This window comes from Diabrotica undecimpunctata, chromosome 3 (genome assembly GCF_040954645.1).
Source record: "Diabrotica undecimpunctata isolate CICGRU chromosome 3, icDiaUnde3, whole genome shotgun sequence".
Classification (NCBI taxonomy): Eukaryota; Metazoa; Arthropoda; class Insecta; order Coleoptera; family Chrysomelidae; genus Diabrotica; species Diabrotica undecimpunctata.
In genome coordinates, this window is record NC_092805.1 from 155,377,407 (window position 1) to 155,399,173 (window position 21,767).

Genomic DNA, 21,767 nt, shown 5'->3' on the forward strand with positions numbered 1-21,767 from the left:
TTAATCCGCGATATCTGTTCTATTGTAATATCAGCTCAATAAATATTATTATAATAGACATTATATTTTGCCCAAATTAAAATGAAATTACCAAATGACATAAAGCAAAGAAACATTTTTCGAAATTATATTAACTAGGTATAGCATTAGAAAGACAAATTCACTTTAAATTAAAATATAATATATATATATATATAATAATAAAATTAAAATATTCTTGAAACGTGTCCCTTAGCGGGAGTGATAGTATTTTCACCACCTTATTAACATTTTCTCGTAAACAACTATTTCCAGCAGCGGTAGCACAAACAAGATTAAATAAATTAGTACCGCCCCTGACCTTAACTTCAAGTGGTCGCTTCCTACACACCCTGTTGCGAAACATCATATCACAATTATTATCTTATACAGGGGCGGCGCGTGGGGTAGCACAGAAAAGATGCCGCTCAGGTAAATCATTGTTTACTGAAGTGGTTTATCTTTTATCTTATACTTTTTTCGAAAACGGTCTGAAATGTGTTGGATTTATTTATTTATGCGAGTTCTTCTCTTACAATGGTATATTGCACCCACGCGTCTGCTGACGTTAAACACGTGTATTATTTTAAGACGTTTGTACTTGTAGCAACCATATATAATGAAAATAATACGAATGTATTTAAATATAATATATTTTCTACATGTTGTTTAATCATGAAATGGTTTAGTAAATATTCCGACGATTTAGTAAATATTTTTTGAAATCAGTATCATTCTCTTTGTCTTTCTCCCTATGCAGGGTCAGATTTACCAACTATATGTATAATTTTCTCTCTTGGGTCCAATACTAATCAATATTAATCTTCTCTACCGACATAATTTATCTAAGCGTCTCCTCCTAGTCTTCTTTGGTCTTCCTCATCTACTCTTTCCAGGAACCCACAGATCAGCAATTTTTTGTAGTTGGTTATTAATGCCTCGACGTTGAGCATGACCAAACCATCTTAACCTATGCTTTCTCATTTTGGCATCAATTGATGCCACCCCAAGACTTGCCCCAATATTATAATTCTTAATTTTATCCTTTTTTGTTACTGCACTTATCCATCTGTCTTAACATTATATTCCTGTCTGTCTCCCATCGGACGCATCCCCAGGTGGTGGCTAGAGAAACGCACTAACCGACAGCGGCACTAAGACTGGCGGGTAGGTGGAAAATAAAATACCACCCATGAACCAGACAGACTAAGGTATGGCAACCCTAACAGGAGAGTCCCTGGCCCTCCAGGTTGCGGGATTGGGCTAAGGGCTAACAAATTTATCTTGTAAAAAATATTGTTAGGAGATCCACAGCTAAAACACCGCACGTAACTTACGACGATGACCAATGCAACGAAATAAGAACAATGATTTAAAAATATACACTTGGAACGTATGTACACTTAATAAACATAGAAATCTTAAATAATAATAGACGTACTGACTCAATATAAAAGTAAGTTTTTTAACATTAGTTTAGTAAATGTACTCGGTCCAACCAAATAAAAAAAGGATGACGAAGATCAATTCTATGACAAAGTAGAGACCATCTATGACAGATGTCCCAGAAATTACATCAACATCAAAATTCGAGATCTTAATGCAAAAATAAGCAAAGAAAATATATATAGTACATACATCGGAAAATGCAGTGCTCATGATTTCATCAACGACAATGGAATTAAAATAATAGGATTTGCAACTTCCAAATGCATAGACGTAATTTTTTGTAAATCTAGGTATACCTAAGAAATACATCAGCCTCATAAAAATGACGTTGCAGGGTTCAAAAGCCTCAGTCAGAGTAGATGGAGAACTGACTCCCCTGTTTAACATCAACATGGGAGTAAGGCAGGGAGATGCCCTATCAACCATGCTATTCAACCTAGTTCTTGAGGCAGTCATCAGAAAAACCAATATAACCGGCCATATAAACACCAAATCAGTACAAATTACTACATATTATGCAGACGATGTCGCTATCATTAGTAGGAATAAGCCACGACTAATGGAAGTGTTCAAACAAAAACGAAGTATATGACAGTCAAAAGAATAACTGACAATGAAAATAATATCACAATAGACAACTATACTATCGAACGAGTGGATGCCTTTTTGTATTTGCAGCGGGTATCGTACATACTATGCTAATAAAAGATTGATGACATCGAAATTATTAGACAAAAGAACCAAAATGACTATCTACAGAACACTGATTATACCCGTAGTAACCTATGGATGTGAAACTTGGGTAATGACGAAAAAAGATGAAGCCTAACTCAGGACATTCGAGAGAAAAATACTGAGGAAAGTATATGGCCCGGTACAAGAGGAAGATGGCACATGGAGAATCAGGAGAAACGACGAGGTTAATGAGTTAAATGAAGGTTATGACATTGTAAGATTTGTGAAAAGTCAAAGACTGTCATGGCTGGGACATGTGCAGAGACAAAACGATGCAAAAACAACAAAGAAAATGTTACAATGGAAGTCCATAGAAAGGCGAAAAAAAGGAAGGCCCAGAACGAGATGGTTGGATGACGTGGAAGACGACCTGAAAACAATGAACATAAGACAATGGAGAAGAAGGGCACAAGAGAGATCTGAATGAAAGGACATAGCCAGACAGGCAAAGACCTATCCAGGGTTATGATGCCAAAAGAAGAAGAAGAAGAAGAAGAAATGCATAGACGTTGAAAGTACCTACTTCCCTAACAAGAATATCCATCTAGTAACATGAACTTCGCCGGATGGAACAAAAAATCGCAACAAAAATCAAAAGCCTCACGTCCTAATAGAAACCAGGTACTTCTCTAATCTAATGGATGTACGTACTTATCGTGGGGTAATATAGATTCAGACCACTTCTTGGTATCTGCAAAAATAAGAGCAAAAATTTAAAACACAAAAAAGAAAAGGGCAGGAAAAGCACTCACTATAACTTAAAACTCTTGAAAGAACCCTGTACACTAGAAAGGTACCAAAATTACCTTGAAAATGAAAACACAATAGACGATAATTAAACAGCTAGCGAGCAATGAAATAATGTGTAAAATAATAATTAAGGAATCAACAGATAACGACCTAGGACCGGAAGAACCCACTCCACGCACAAGTTGGTTCGATGATAAATGCAAAGATATCTTCGCCGGATGGAACAAAAAATCGCAACAAAAATCAAAAAGCTCACGTCCTAATAGAAACCAGGTACTTCTATAATCTAATGGATGTACGTACTTATCGTGGGGTAATATAGATTCAGACCACTTCTTGGTAGCCGCTAAAATAAGAGCAAGAATTTAAAACGCAAAAAAGAAAAGGGCAGGAAAGGAAAAGCACTCACTATAACCTAAAACTCTTGAAAGAGCCCCGTACACTAGAAAGGTACCAAAGTGTCCTTGAAAATGAAAACACAATAGACGATAATTAAACAGCTAGCAAGCAATGAAATAATGTGTTAAAGAACAATTAAGGAATCAACAGATGACGACCTAGGACCAGAAGAATCCACTCCACGCAACGTTTGGTTAGATGATAAAAAAGAGAAAGATATCACTAAAAGAAAAAAATATGCGTATAATTTTACGCAACAAAGAAGAACATGAAAAGCAGGAGATGACGTCCTAGGACCAAAAGAACCCACTCCACGCAACAATTGGTTAGATGATGAATGTGAACATTTTACTAAAAAAAAATTATTCGTATTCTGCACAACAAAGAAACGATAAGTAGAAAACGTACAAAGAACTCAGAAAGGAGGAAAAACGCGTGCATAGAAGAAGAAAGCGGACCTTGGGAAACCAGATTATGCAAGAATTTCAATTATTAAAGGGAAAAAATTAAACTATAAAGTTATATAACTTTGTCAACAAGACAAAAATAAAAGTTAAAAAGTTAACCACGGCTGGCGATGTGTATGGACAAAAATAAACATATAAATTGTACCACTGACTCATTACAAAGATTGCCCAAACACTGCACAAAAAAAACACTGCAAAACCCATCAACTATTCGTCGACTTCAAGGCTACATTCGACAGTGTTAAGAGAACAGTACTATACCTATCAAAGAGTGAGTTTGGTATACCTATTCCCGATCCGTTAAGAAAAAGGATGAAATCAGGCAAGAGAATGCCCTGGCTTGCCTCCTATTTAACGTTCCCTTGAAAAAAGCAGTCCGAGACACACAAATTAGAGACGGCAGTACTATTTGTAATAGATCGATACGAAACTTAGTATACGCTGATGACATTGACATAATCTCAACTAAGCGAGATGTTAAGCAATATTTCCTAGAATTTCTTGAATTTTCCTAGAACTGCAATAGTCCATTTTTCTTTCTTCACTTTCAATTTTGTGATAAACATTTTTATTATTTTTTGAAGATCAGCCTAATTTATATTTATATAATATTTATTTTATTATTTGTCTTCCTCTTCTTCTTCTTCTTCCTCTTAATAAGCAATTTTGCTTGTTCATTGGCAGATTAATACCTTTGTGGAAAGTAGTCATTCCATCTTTTGCGCGGTGGTCTAATACTTCTTTTACTGATTGGTATTTTCTTGCTATTTTGACGACACGGGTCTCCTTCATTCTGCTTATGTGATTCTTTTTTTTATATTTTGTGTTCATTCCTTTATACAGTGTAAATTTTTTCCTAATGTCCTTACTTCTCTTTCGACCTCTCAACGTATTTCCTGTAATTCTTCTCAGTGTTCTCATCTCTGCCGTTTTCAGTAGCCTTTGTGTTGCGGCTATGTCGGGTCTTGTTTCTGAGGCATATGTCATTCTTGGTCTTACACTGGCTTTATAAATTCTTGACTTCATCTGTGTTGATGTGTCTGCTTAGTGTTGTTAAGGCATCCTGCCAGTTTATTTGCTCTTTGTACTTGATCTCTAACTTCTTTGTCCAGGTCTCCATAGCTAGACAGTGTAATTCCCAGGTATTTTATTTTTATTACTTGTTCAAGGCTAATTTCATCAATTTTTATTTTACATCTTGGTCCTTTGTTGGATCTTTGCTGACTACTATTGTTTTATTTCCTAAGATAAGATTGTTATATTAAATTCTTTTGGGTATTTTTATTTCTTTGTTTCCCAGTCTGTATCCTTTGTTAACGTTTTGATGATTTCTTCTTCTTTTTTTTTATATAGACATGACTCTGTCGTGTTTTTCAATGTGCCTCCAGTAAGTTGTCGTTCCATCGTTTTCGTGGCCCTTCTACTGATGGTCTTCCCATTTGGGAAGCGTCTCTTGCCGTCTTTACTATTTCTTTTTCTCTTTACTCTTTTCTTATTTCTTCTATTTGTTGTCATTCGGCTTATATGATCGTTCCATCTTATATGATCGATGGTTTCACAATGATCAAATTAAAGAGCATGGGCTCAATGAATCCCCTTGTCTTATTCCGCTGTCTATTTCTATAGGTTCTGTAAGTTGCTCATCTATTCTGACTTTCATTTTGTTGTTTTAGTAGATGTTTTCGATATTTTTTATAATATTTAGGGGAACTTCTCTATTATACGGAAGATGGATTACATCTTTAAGTCTTTAGGTCTGCCAAACGCTTTCTTTAGGCCAATCAGACATAGAAATGCTTGTCTATTATACTATTGTGATTTCTCAGTAATTTTATTTATAACGAATATTGTATCTTTACATGATCTTACACTACGAAAACACTGTTGTTTACCTACTAAACTTATCTTCTGATTTATTAGCACGTTGTAGGTTTTAGGGTGGTATTTAACAAGTTTATACCTCTGTTCTCAGAGCAAAATGAATATAGAAGCAGAACAAATGCAGAAATTAAGGAAGAACTTAAGGAAGGCATCGTAACTAAAATAAAGCAATGCAGAGTTAGATGGTTAGGTCACATTTGGCGAGCAGGCGATGAGGCAGTGATATACGCAATGATAGAATGGAATCCAGGAGGAAGAAAGAGAAGGGGAAGACCGAGATCAAAGTGGCTGCAAGAAGTTGAAGAAGACCTCCAAAGGGCAGGAGTCAGAGAATGGAGAGGAAGAACTACAGACAGGAAAAAATGGAGAGATATTGTCAAGAAGATAAGATAAACAAAAAAGACTGATCCACTTAAGAAATAGGATCTAGAAAGCATTTGCGGTTTAACCCCACACTGGGGTGTATCATCATCATCATTGGCTTTTACAACTCTTCGTGAGTTTTTGCCGCGTTTACTATTGCCTTCCATTGATTCCGATCCTGTGCTATTATTTCCCATGGCCTTACTTCCATCTTCTCCAGGTCTTCCCTGACTGCGTCTTTCCACCTTTTTCTAGGCCTTCCTGTCGATCTTCTACCATCTGGTCTTTCCCAAAACACATTGCTAATCAGTCTGTCGTCATCACTCCGTACCACGTGGCCCGCCCATCTTAATCTATTGGCTTTTATGTATCTTACGATGTTTCCTTTCCCGAAGAGAGTCTCTATTTCATTGTTGTATCTGCTCCTCCATTCATTTGTCACGCTGTCCCTGCAAGGACCATATATAATTCGCAGGATTTTGCGTTCCCATACTAATAGCTTATTGATTTCTTTCTTTCTCAATGTCCATGTTTTACTTCCATATGTCACTGCTGGTCGTATTATGGTTTTGTACATTTGGATTTTGGCACACCTTGAGAGAAGCTTTGACCTCATTAGATGTTGAATGGCAAAGAATGATTTATTCCCCGCCAGTATTCGTATTTCAACCTCCCGTTCTCCTGTGTTTTCACTGGTAATTGTTGCTCCTAGGTATTTGAATTCTTTGACCACCTCAAAATTATGATCGTTTATGGTAATGTTTTGTCTTATTCGCTGTCGTTCCTTTTTTGATACGACCATGTATTTAGTTTTTTCTTCGTTTATTTTCAGGCCTACGCTTAGTGTTGCTTCTTCAAAGTTCGATACTATATCCTTAACTTCCAGTGTTCTGCACTTCTGTGCTACTGCATCTACATCATCTGCAAATGCGAGAATAATCTTTGCTCCTCTGGCAGTTATGTCTGGTTTAACTCTGGTATTCGTACAGTAATCGTTTTAGTACAACTGAAGCTAATATCTTATATGTAGTACCGATTAGTGAGATTCCCCTGTAGTTGCCACATGTATCCTTTCTGCCTTTTTTATGTATTGGCACGATAATACAGCCACTCCATTCTTTTGGCATTATTTCTTGTTCTCAGGCTTCTTTCATTAATTGGTGTATTTTAGTTCTAAGTTCATGCCCTCCTTTTTTAATCAGTTCTGCATCAATATTGTCTAGTCCCGGGGATTTGTCATTTTTTAGTGTTTCTATGTGATAATTTCTTCCAGGCTTGGCGGGGGTACTTCTATCTCGGTCGTTTGGTACTCACAATTTGCTTTATTTCCATCCGCGTCTACCTGGACATTTAGAACACTTTCAAAGTATTCAGCCCATCTTTCGATTATTTTATTTTCAGCTGTAATCATTTGCTCATTTTTATCTCTCACAAAGTTCGGTGTTCTTATATATGCACCTTTCTTATGTTGTCTTACTTCTTTGTAGAATTTTTTATTTTGCTTGCTTCTGTATTCACGTTCTACTTTTTCAATTTGTTGTTGTAAATGTTGTCTCTTTTTTCTCCTTACTGTTCTTCTGGCTAAGGCTCTCTCTATTGTATTGTTCACGCTTTTCATCCGTCGGGTTTGCTAGGTAGTCGATTCTTCTTTTGTTTGCTTCTTTTAAGGTATCCTCGCATTCTTCATCAAACCATTTATTTCTTTTTGCTTTTCTCTTCCGACCTATACACTTCTCTGCTGTTTCTGTAATGATCGTTTTAATGGAGTGCCATTTCTGGTCTATATTTTCTCTTTCATTTTCTTTCGTTTCCAACACCTGGAATCTGTTTCTCAATTCTAGTTGGTATTGTCTCTTTCCCTCTTGTTCTTCCAATTTAGACACATTCCATCTTTCGATCTTCATCTGTTTGTCTGTTGTTTGTGTTAAAATTCTAGTTCTGAGCTTGGCCTTTACTAGGAAATGGTCTGTATCACTATCTGGTCCCCGTCTAGTTCTTACGTCTATTATACTACTGAAATGCCTCCCATCAATTAATACGTGATCAATTTGGTTCCTCGTTCTTCCATCATTTGATCTCCATGTTACCTTATATATGTTTTTCCTGGCAAATTGGGTGCTTTTGATAATCATGTTGCACCCTGCTGCAAACTCAATCAGCCTTGAACCATTGTCATTGGTAATGTCATGTAGACTCTGATTTCCAGCTACCGGCCTTATGTGTTCTTCTTTGCCTATTTTTGAGTTTAAGTCCCCTAATATTATTTTGATGTCATGTTTTGGGGCTTCCGTGTATAATCGGGTTAGGGAGTCATAGAATTCTTCCTTCTCTTCCTCTGATGCTTCTTCGGTTGGTGCATACACTGAGAATATCGATAGATTGAACCATTTGCCCTTTATTCTTATGCTACAGACTCTATCATTAATTGCTTTGAAATCTAGTATAGCAGATTTAATCCTTTCGCTTATTACAAAACCACACCCTCTTTCATGACGTGTTTCATATCCAGACCATAACACTATTGACTTCTCCATTTGGATTGTCCCAGACCCATTCCATCTGACTTCTTGGATTGCAGTCACATCGTATTGTAGTTCTTCCAGCTGTTTTATTGCTCTTGTGGAAATTCCAGGTCGATACCAACTTAGTACGTTCCATCTCCCTAATGGAGTGTCCTTTATTCGTAGCTTACGTCGTTTGTCCTGATAATCTGTCCTATTCCGAGGCAATAGTATTCGTTTCGTAGCAGTGTATTTTTCCGTGTATGGATCGCTGGTCCATAGCACAACCCCCAACCTGGAGGACCAGAATTTTCTGTCTGGGTTTATTCCCATAGCCGATATGTTCCAGTTTTAAGGCGCCAGAAACTCACCTTTCACCCTCTCTCGTCAGCTACATAACGCACACCCATTGTGCGCCATGCACCCAGTGGTTACGCGGCATATTGCCTTCGAGGACGTGAGAGTAGGATTTGTTGGCAGAGCTGAGTTCTATTCCTAGAACTAAAAATCATATTCCATTTCTGTCGAAGTGGCGTTACCAGTGATCATTTTTTATTTTTCTTATAAGTGCATGCGTTTCGTTTCTAATTGTGTTTTAATTATGGTATGCCTCTTGTGTTTTGTTTGACATATATTTCAGGTAAGCTTATTTCTTTTCTTTACAATTTTCCTTCACTTTCTTATTTGTCATATGGATAAATACTTTTACTTACTTTTCATGATCCTACTTCTTATTGCATAAACGATAAAAACCCCTGAAGGATTTATGTAATTAACATTTATCTTTGCCCATAATGTAAACACTTTCATAAACACTAGTATAAACAAAGCAAGTAGCGAACATCTTATTTAAGGCCGCAATAACCCTAACATAAACATAAAAACGTTTAAAAGTAGCTGAGGTGTAATTTCATTATGTACAGTATGTAATTTACCTAACTTATCTGTGTATTTCTTACTCTCCGCTCTCTAATGTGATATAATATCGGTTATTTTAAATACGTTCTGCTTACCATGCAAATTTAATCATGGTCTTCGTAAATGTAGAAGCTGTTTTTCGTTTTCCTGAAATATGTGAGAGGTTACTCTGTAATTATCAGGTAAAGTCGACGTGTAGCTGATGTATTAAGATGTTTAATTTATAAAATCGAGAAAAACGAGGAGAAATCATGCTAAATGTGTATATTTATATATGAAACAACTTAGCAGCCGCTTCATTATGTCCTAAAGGTCACACACAGTATGTATGGATATGAGTGATCCTTACATAGTCCATCATAGATGTTTATGTATATAATATTATACATTATTATAAATTATGTAATTAAGGAGAGATTTTTATAGTATAGATTATTCTGATTAGTAGAACAAATAATATCTGCAGGCATAACCAATTTCTAAAAATACAGCGCTATACAGGTCTTATAGGCCCCTAGCTTCCAAAAACGTGGTTATTTTGTCCATTTTTTTCGGTCCCTTGCATTCTCTCTCCAATTTCTCATGCCTATTTCTGACAAGACTTGCTTTAGTGCTTCCAACCATTTCTTCTTTGGACGTCCTCTTCTTTTTCCCCATTTATTCTTCTTTCAGTATTGTTTTAAAATTTCGATTCTCTGGTTTTCGTAGATTGTGACCAAGCCATCTAGCTCTTTGGGCTCGTATAGTGGTTTTCCATACATCAAGCAATATATAAGCAAGAATAAAGCAAGCCTTGGAGAGGGCTTTCAGTTTTTTCAACAGAAGTATCGTTAAGTATTTATTAAGGCACATATCTAAGCGGTGGTTAAGCCTATTCCTAGCTATCAAGTGTTTGTTATTGAAATGAAATTTGATAAGAAGATATTTCTTGTAACAAGGGATACGATCGCAGTGTAACACTACGATCGCAGCATATGGAAGTTTACGGAATACCAATTAATAGCACATTATCCAAATTTTGCTGAGTAGTATACCTAATTCATTTTGTCTCATTTTGTTATAACATATGTATATAAAATTATGTCTGATTTAAGGTACACGTTAAAGAAATGAAAACAATATTTATTATTTAGCTTTATAACAGTCTAAAGCGGACTTAACAAGTATCCTTAAACTAAAGTTTCAAGAAGAATCGTTGCAAATCTACAATCGATAATATAAAACTTGAAAAAATGATTTGGTTGTAAAAACAAGTTATTTCTGTTATTTAAAAGCAAACTTACAAAAATAAGTACCACCTCAAAATATACTAATTGGTTAGTGATTCATCAGATAATATGTCATTGGTAACTGTTAGTATCGAATCGTGGTGTATGGAATGGAAAAATTTCGTTAGTCAAAACAATGACACGCCTTTTTTAAACAGACTAATTAGGATATTAGTACACATTATGGGTGGATGAAATTAGATGTACTACTAGTACCGCCCAAATAATTAACTAACGGCGTTGTCATGTGGATGGAATAAGAAAAGTATACTTTTGTGAATTGGATAATTGTAAGAGATTTCTTTTTTCCTTGTTTATATGTTGGTCGTCATGGTTTAAATATAAGCATATTAAATATCCTTTGTTTTCTTGGATTTTGTAATGTTTTTACACATTAAGTAACTCAGGTGGAAACAGTTTTTATCCAGCTTCGCCCAGTATCTTTTCGAAAAAGTTGCATAATTATTCTGCAAGGATTTGGTTATGGATTACACAATAAAGTAAACACTTAGTAGGTATTAAATTGTTGATTTATTCGATAATTTGAAATTCATATTCTTCTTCAGGTACCATCTTAACTGTGAAGGTTGGCTATCATCATGGCTATTTTAACTTTAGAAAAAGCCACTCTAGAGTTGATCCAAACTGCATCCAAACTACTACCTGAAATTTCTTCGTCTTCTTCCGACACTTCTTTTGTCCACTATTTTTCATTGCATGATAAGTCGTAGGATGCTATATCTTTCACCCCGCATTGTGTGCCTCAGGAATTGCAGCTTTGTTTATTTGACGTTGTTTCTACTTTTTTCCTTTCCCATTTTTTTCAGTGCCTTTTCATTAGTAACTCTATCAACCCATGCTATTATTAGAGTTTGTCTATATACAAAAATTTTAAAAGAGTTCAATATTCGTATTGATTCTAGGGGAGAGTAACATAAGATGGGACACTTTTTTTGTTCCAACGAATTTTAAACAATCATTAAGGCAAATGAAAAAACAAAATATGGAAACAGAAACTTTATAACATTGACAAGAAACATTTTCATAGATAATATGTAAAAAAACAAAACTTTTTTTTCTAATTTAAAATGCAAAAAACTTTGCAAATGTCCCATTTTAGGCAACCTATATCCTAAAATGGGACATGGGGTTACTCAAAAAGGGACACTAAGTACAACAGTTGATACATGTGAAATAGAGTTCATCTAAAATTCCACAAGTTTCATTTGCCCAAAGGCAACAGTTTTTGCACTGATACCAGTCCTCTTTGCTAGATGCGTAAATACATTTACACACTGCACACAACTCCTTTTCTTCGCGCTCTTTTTTTTGTTCTGAGTCTAGCTTTCTTTTGCCTTTTCCACTTTTATTTTTTGTATTTTCATTCGCTTCAAATTCATTTTTATACGGAGACTCAGTAAGAATGGTTGATGGTAGGGACCTATTAGAATTCATTTTCTTTTTTCTGCTCCGGGCTACTGGAACAGGACTTATCTGCAATATGCTGATATGCTTTTTCTGAGATTTTTCACTTTCGTCCTGGATTTTTGATGTTGAAGGTTGTGGATTATTTAAGATTCCGGCGTTTTCCTTTGATTTTTTCTTATTCGGGATATTTAGTGACTGATTTTTACCCAGAATGGACACTTCATTGGTGTTACTTTCAATAACTAGAGGGGGAGGGGCTTCAGTTCTGTCGTTTTCTTCCAAAGGTAATTCTGTCGTTTTACTTGGGGCAAATTCGTATTCCTGAAATATGTCGGGGTTGTATGGCCATATGCCAGCTGCTCTAAAACCATTCATAGCAGTTTTAACAGAGGCTGCCTGTGAAAAAGCATCAGTTACCGCTGCAGCAACCTGATATATGCCAAAAGTACGTCCAGGGTGGTTTTTCATCCATCTATTTAGCCCAGCGTCGTAGAATGTCATAAAAGGTTTAAAAAATGACACATCTAATGGCTGCATTTTGTGCGTGCAATGAGGAGGCAAGCTTAAAAGGATAAGATGGTTTTCTCTTGCAAAATTGATTACGTCTAAGCTTTTGGTGTGCGAGACATGACCGTCTAATATTAATAGGACTGGTTTTTCGGCAGTAGGTCTTACATTATCCACAAAATATTTCAAATATTTCAAAAAAACGTCGCGGTCCATCCAGCCCTTATCTTGAGCAAATGCTACATTTCCATTGGGAGCATTATCCATAAGCTCAGGTTTTATCCTCTTACGAGCAAAATAAATGCTGGTGCTAGAAAATTTCCCGTCGCACTCATTGCACAGACGAGTGTGGTGTTCACTCCTCGTTCGGCACTTGTTAGCCCTCCTACCTGTCGTTTACCTTTCTGAGCTAGTACTTTAGACAGCTTTTGTACTGTTGTTACTCCTGTCTCATCCACATTCCATATTCGATCAGGAGACAAATCATACTTGGCAAAGATGGCTTCTAAATTTTTGAAAAATGTCGAGACAGCATTTTTGTTGAAGCCCGTCGCCCTTGCGTAGGACGTTGCTTCTGGTTTTCTAAGAGAAATGTTCGAATGACGGGACAGGAAACAATAGAGCCATTTTTTGGAAGCCATTCTTGTCACTTGGTTGAAGTTGTTGGGGATGCCGTTAATTGCAGCGAAATCGAAGGCTAATCGACGAAGTTCTTTATAGGAAACTCCAAAGAATCTTGATTCCATTTCCAAAACGTATGCTATAATTTCCTGTTCTTGCTGTTCATTGAAAACGCTACGAAATCTGCCCAGATGTTTTTCGCTGTTCTGTACCGTTTTATTTTTATTTCCCGTTCTTCTTGCGAGGGTACTTTTTGGCACATTGTAACGTTCTGCCGCGTCTCTGATGGAAAGCTCTCCTTTATGGACCTTGACAATCGCCTGCGACATATCTGTTTGAGACCACTTGCCGCGATTGGTTTTTCTAACATATTTGTATTTTTCTAAGTTGGGCATCTAGAAACAAGAAAAAATGCTGTTTACTATTCACATAGTAACTCTTTAAATAACCCTACTAACCGATAACACTTTATAAAAATATGTTTTATTTTTATTGTAATGCATACCAAATATAAGAGAAGAAAATAGAATAAGTTACCTAAGATGGGACGTCTCGACTTAGGAAACTTCTTTCTGTCCCATCTTAGGAATAATGAATATACAAAAAAATTTCATAACCCTACTTATCAGCAGTCGAAAATAAAATCATGCAACCATAGCAATATGTACAGTATAAAGTACCTAATGTTATGCCAAATAAAGAAATAAAACGCACTTACATTTTCCGAGTAAAAACACGCCTCGAATAAACCAGAATATTTTAACGAATGGCACGATAACAAGCAACGGCTTCTCACAGGACACTGCGAGATCGATGATGGCCGATATTCGTAAAACTTGTTCATACTGAAGGAAGGTTTCCGCACGGGACGGTAGATGTCAGTAGCCTCACAGAATAGACGGGAAATTACGTGTCTCATCTTAGGTTACCGTCCCGTTTTAGGTTACTCTCCCCTACATTTAAAGTTCAAGCTTTTGTACAGTAATAAAGTGAACTGAACGTGTATCATTTAATTAAACAAGTCTTCAATTTTAGTGTGTACTAATTTAATCTTTTAAAACTTATTCGTGCTTTCTCAATTCTTGCTCTGATCCTATCAGAGTAGTCGACATTTTTAGGTATTAGTGTTATCAGATACAAGATAGGGGTAGTAATATATTGGCTTACATTTAGTTTCATTTCATTTCTTCTTTTATTACATTTCTTACAGTAGGAATCCTGGCCTATACAGAGAAATGCAAGTGAGTGTGAAATAATACATATATGTGGAATAATACAATATACATTGCTTTTTCTGTAAAATTTTGTTTCTTTCACGTACTTGTAGACTTAGAAACTTCGGACACTTGAACAGTTTATGTTCTTCATGGCATACCACACAGGTTATCTTCTTCTTTGCCTGTTATCTGTGGTCTGACCCCTTTTTTTCTGTTTCCAACATCTCTAATGTTTGAAACCTTTTTTGCAGGAATTCCTGTATTGACTTATATGTCGGAATGTTCATACTATCTTGAATTGATGTTTCGTATAATCTCCTGGTTTATGTGTCCCTTTAACATGCTTATACGTGCTATAAGAGGGTTCCAGGACTCTGCCATTATACCTAGTTTACTAACCGCTTCTAAGCATTCGTGTAAACTGTCATGTAATGTTTTCTACGCCTTTGCTGGCGCTTCTTTTATCTCTGTAGCCTAAAGTGTCTTGTCTATTAATATATATCATCGGGTATTATTGAGTATCATATTGAGTATTCATCAAACCAATATATATTGGGTTATCGTACCTCTCTTGCAATATTTTCCAGGCAGCACTGTAGTTTGCTTCCGTGGTGTTTAAATGTTGTATTATTTTTCTTGGTTCTCCTCGGATGCTTGTCTTCAAATACTGCATTTTCTTCACATTTGATGGTTGGTTGTTCTCATGTATCAAACGTTTAAACAAATCATGGAATGTTACCCATGATTCATATTTACCCTCAAATATATCTTAACTTGAGGCAATATAATTTTTTCTTTCTTGGATCCTTTCGCCTCCAATCTCTTATTTTCTTTTAGGTATGATCGACCGCACTATTCTTTTCATTAGGTAAAATCTATTTTACTTTCTTCTAGCGCATCCTGTTCGTTGTTCAGAGCTATTTCCATTATTAAAGCGTCTATTTTTTGTATCTTTTCTTTTAAATTCCCTTGTATACCTTTATCATCTTCATTGTCTTCCAATAAATGATGCCTTTCCGTCCTAATTTCCATCTTCCTAATTTTTGTCGAAGACTTGTATGAATTGTTAATAATTTCCTCTAACGTCTTTTTTCCTTCCTTGTATTTCTTTTGTACTTGCTCGTAATATTTAGATGTAAAATATTTATCATCTTTGAACCCTTTTCTTTAATTTCAGTGGTTTTCTCTCCAAAGTCGCTATACAATTCCTCAAGTATCTGCAGCCTTATATTTAAAAAGTCTCTTGTCCTTTTTGCTTTGTTCAATTTTTTAACATTAGTTAAAAATTTAACTATGTTTTTACCTAGTGTTTCTTATTGGTCAAATATTTTACAGTCTCAGTAAAATACAACCTACCTCAACAAGCAATGAACTGCAACTTGATAACCACAATATTTGTATAATTTTAAATGTAATTATCACCTCTAACCAAAGACGTAACAAATATTAAATATATAGAATTAATAAACTCAAGAATGTTTATAAAATAACTGTTAATTTATTAATTATGTCAGGAAGATATTATATATAGAAAATCAAATATTTCATGACCCAAATTATCAAGTAACTAATATCAAAATTAAAATATTAGATACGAATTAGTAGAATTAAAAGATTTTTTTGTTTACCATAAGTTTTAATTATACTTTTATTTAATTAAATATCACTATTTTAAATAGGCATAAAAGTATAAATATTAAAAAAAATTGAAAACAAATTTTAAGCTTACGTGTCTTTAATAATATTTTTTTAATTTATCACAAAAAAGGCACTACTCTAAATGAGAATAAATATTCAAAAACTTACAGTTTTATCCCGACGTTCAATTTTGTGGCACCGGGTGGAACTGGAAAACACTGCTTCCCCCTTAGAACTGTAACTGGAACTAGTGAGCTGGATCTGTGGATGTCGCTAGCTTCTTCACCTTCTAACAGCTGGAACAGTAGACTTAAGGACAGCTATTCAGATTCTCTGGTGCTCTCTGGTCTTTTTTTTGTATTCTCTTTCCACCACACTGCGAACGCGATCGTCGATCTTATACGGAACAGGGTAAAAGTTATTCAGGTCGACCCTTAGGTCGTCTCCTTCGAAGCTCCAATCCAATTAACGCCCTTTTGATGTTGTTTTGCTGAAGGACCAATCGACAAATTCGAACGTAATTGTAAGTTAAAATTTTTTCTAAATTCCCTTTGTCCAATTCTTCTCGATCGACGATGATATAATAAAATATTGAAGTCGTGGAGTAAAATTTAGTTTTATTGACAGCTACTGAATTATTACACTATAGTTGTCGTTGAGATAAAAATTTATAATAGACTGCGTCCCAAACTAGTCCCAAAGCTTTATTTATAATCTCACCAAAATGCTACGATTCATCAAATAAGTGTATTACTCTCTTCATAGAACAAAAGCCTTTGACTTTTGAAAGCTAGCAAATATAATTTTAATCGAGGAAATGATTGCAGGCATTTCCTCAATAAATTATTAGGAAATAATTTGCGGGGAGTTGAACAAACGGTAATTAAGCTACTAAACGATACGTTTTATAATTATACACGGTGAAACTATACAAATTCAGAAAATTAAGATTAATATGAGATTACAAATAATGGAGTAATTTGTGATTGAACATTGCACTTTAGTCGCATTATGAAGATGATGCTATGTTTTCTTTATTTTTAAAATTACTTTTTTACAATCATTAAGTCATTTTATCATTTACTTAATGTTTTTATTAAGTATTCCGTTATATCATTAATATATATATATATATATATATATATATATATATATATATATATATATATACACTACTACCCAAAATTAACGCACCACCATAAATGTACCATAAGTTTGAAGCTATTTTTCTTCTGAATGAAGAATTGAATTTTGATGGTGTTTTTTTTTCATATTATAGGTCTATTTCTAGTTAATCAATATATTAATGTTTTTTTAAAAAAATATTAACGTTTTATCCGTATACGGGGTGTAAAAATAAAGTTGTGTTTTTTCATCGTTTTTTGCAACACCCTGTGGAATTCATTGGAAGTAAACGCTACATCTTAATAATATTTTAAGATAGATTTATTCTTTTTTAAGATTTTCGTAAAAAAATATTTCGATATCTCTATTATCAAAGATTATACAGAACTTTAAATGTAACAAGTTTTTATTAACATTTAGAGCAAAAAAAAACAACACTTACATAAACTTTTTTGACATTTAATACAAATAAACCCTAAGAAAATATAACCTAAATAATCCTTAACAATAATCCTTTCCCAAAAACATATAATAACGAGTATTTCTATGTCTACATCTAATTAATTAATTAATAATCACCTAATTACGGCGTATTTGGTCTTGATCAATTGCATCCCAAACTTCTCTCACCATAACTTCTATGTCGTCAAGAGAGACAGGTTGTGGTTGGCGGCTCCTGAGTTGATGATCAATAATATCCCACAAATTCTCTATAGGATTGAGATCAGGGCTGCAGTGTGGCCAGTTCATGGTTTTTATTCCGACCTCGTCCAAATATTCATGGACCACACGTGCAACATGTGATCGGGCGTTATCATGAATTAAAAAAAAAATTATTTCCTATGTAAGGAGCAAATGGAACTACATAGTTAGACAAAATGTCTGTACTATACCTTTCACTTCTTAAGGAACCTCTTCGTAAAGCAACAATGTCCGTTTGCGCTGTAAAAGGTATTCCTCCCCAAACCATTACAGATCCTCTATTGAATAAAGTAATAGGTCGTATATTACACTGTGCGTAGTGTTCTCGTGGCCGTCGAAAAACTCACACGTCTACCTGAGCTATATAAGCAATACCTCGATTCATCAGTAAACAACACGTGCTCCCAGTCATCAACATTCCAGTCAAGGTGCTCTCTGGCAAATTGTAATCTACTTCTACGATAATTTAGGTTTAAAGCTGGTGCTGTGATTGGTATCCGTATATGCAGATCTTGTTCAGCGAGACGCCTTTGTATAGTGTTTCTACTAATTTGAATATTATGAACATTTGCCACTTGTATTTGTAAATGCCTCATTGTGAGAAAACGTTCTCTTATAGCACGAAGCCTGATAAACTGATCTTGAGGTGATGTTGTAAGTCTTCCTCTTCTTTGTTCACGCCATCTCTTATGGTCGTTTGTTTCTCGAAAACGTTGAATGACTCGTGATAAAAAAAATGAAGCTTTTTCGAAATATTAATAAAATTTAACGTTTTGCTTTTAATAAATTCCACAGGGCGTTGCTAAATAAGATGAAAAATCAAATTTATTTTTACACCCCGTATATGAGTGAAACGTTGACATTTCCCAGAAAACATTAAAACAGTACTTACTTAGAAATAGGTCTGCAATGCGAAAAAAAAAATGATCGAAATTAAATTAAGGATACACAAGAAAAATAGCTAAAAAATTATGGTAGAGTTGAGGTGGTGCGTTAATTTTGGAGAATAAAAAATCACGTAATGCTTTGAACATACTTTTCTTTTTTGATAATAGAGATATCGTGATGATTTTTTTACGAAAATGTGAAGAAAGAATGAAGGGATCTCAAAATATTATTAACATGTAGCGTTTGTTTCTAACATTCCACATTACATTCCACAGAGTGTTGCAAAATTAGATGAAAGAACACAACTTTATTTTTACACCCTGTATATAGATAAAACGTTGACATTAATTAGAAATATACCTATAATGTGAAAAATAAATCATCGAAATCCAATTAAGGGTTCAGAAGAAATATAATTTTAAAATCATGGGCCATTTTAGGTGGTGCGTTAATTTTGGAGAGTAGTATATATATATATATATATATATATATATATATATATATATATATATATATATATATATATATATATTGTGACGATTAGGGTTTATAGAAAATAATTTATAAGTTATATACTACATAATATTAGATATTTGGTTGTTTTAAATAAGTTATATACTAGAGAATTTAATAAAAATATATTCATGTGAGGGCGTTTTTAATAAATTAGCATATAATAATTGTAAAAAGTTGTATTTTAATATTGTAAATATATATAAGTGAGCCATGTGCTTAGGCAACCAAAAATACTCTCGGAGATTGACAGATATTTATACTCTGAAGTGACGTTTAAGAATATTTACGAATATAAGTGGGTTATAATAATATATTGTTTGAAATGTGTATTTTATTAAATTAGAATGTTAAGTTACTAATTTAATTATATATTCTGATCTGAAAAGCCTAAATGTAAACAAAATTATTAATAGAAAAGAATGGAATTCTCTGGATCTCCGGAGATGGCCATGTTTGCGAAATGGTTTGTTCCAGAAAATTCATACAAGTATGAAATAGAACAAATTGGAACATGATCTCTTACGAGATGGTTCTAGAATGTCCAAAAGATATAAATACCCGTGATTTGGATTCAAGATGGCAGTTTTTAATCAGTTTTGGGCAGTTTTTGAAAGTTTTTAGTCAGAAAAGTTTTAGATAGTGCAATCAGAAGAGTTTTAAGAAGTTTTTGGCAGTTTATGGCAGTTTTTAAGTTTTTTTAGTCAGAAGTCAAGCAGTTTATTATGAAAGTTAGTTAGAGTCAGTGAATCAAGTACAAATAGTCAAATAGTTTAATATAGTGAGTTAAATGAAGATTAAAAATTATGCATATAATTTAATGCACATTTATAATTATACACAAATAATTATTGAAGATAAAAAAAGGTATATTGGAAGAAATTAAATTATATTATGGTTGGAGATTAGTATAAATCAACTTATAATAATTGGATATTGGTATATTGAAAAGAAGAATAAATATAAATGCTGTTTGCTGGTTTGGTTGGTGGTGTATAGATGCTGGTGAAGAAAAATATATCTTAAATTGGTAGAAGCTGATAATTGAAAAAAGTAATTTCACAAAAAACAAGGATATCTGAAGTACGAAGACATTCAGTGGTGATTAGAATCTATATACTTAGTGGAAAATAGTTCATTTAGGCATTCAGTGAAAGAAAGGTACAAAATTTTGTTAATATAATTTAGTTAGTGTCATAACAATTTCAATTTTGAAGATAGTTTGTTTAAATTTTAGATTGTCTATAGAATTTAATTAGTTTTATAAGAATATCAATTTAAAGATAGTTTATTTTAAATTTACATTGACTAGGTTAGATATATATGTGTGTTTCATAATAGTTATAATAAAGATAATTTAAAAAAGTACTTACAAGCTAATTCTTTGAGAACCGCGATAAAAACCCTATATATTATATTATTAAAAATACTCATTGCTCATAATTCAAACAAAAAAACACATCATAACAATTTTGGCACCCAACGCGGTGGCTCTCTATTTAAAAGAATTAGTTTGGGAAGATAAGTGCTCTCATATAATTAAATTAATTATCAGTAGAAAGAAAAAATTATAGATTTTATTTTTAATTATATTTGAACAAGTAAAGTCTCAAAATGTCTCAAGGAAAGAAAGGTACAAGAAGCAAAAAGAATGAAGAAGATGTGGAAGTAGAAACACAACCTATACAAGAGGAGAGTTTAGTTCAAGCTCCACAAGATACTGCAGAAATGAATCCAGAAAGAGAGGAAAATGTCAATATGGCAGCTTTGATGTCATTATTGATGCAGATGAACAAGACAATGGAAGAGAATACAAAAAAAATAGAACACAAAATGGAACAGAATTCACAAGAAGTCAAAGAAGACATGAAAAAAATGGAACAGAAAATGGAAGAGAATTCAAAAGAAATCAAAGAAGACATAAAAAAATTGGAAGAGAATTCAAAAGAAGTCAAAGAAGACATGAAAAAAATGGAACAGAAATTGGAAGAGAATTATAGAAAATTAGAAAAGAAAATAGAAGATAATAATAATAAAATTGTAAAACAAATGGATAAAAAACTTGAAGCTGCAGAGAAAAAAGTAGCAAATGAAATAAAAAGTATACGGAATGACTACAAGAAACGGATAGACAATGAGAGGACAGAAGTAAAGAGGATTATTCAAGATAATAAGATAGATATAGAACAGAAAATAGAGTTACAGAAATGTAACTTAGAAGTAAAAATTAACGAAGACAGGAGAAACACAGAAGAAAAATTAGACGATATACAACAAAATATCCAAATAAATAGTAATCAAATAAGAAATGTGGAACAGAGAATAGATGATATTTCACAAATGAGAGACATAGGGAGACCTTATTTAAATTTAACAAAT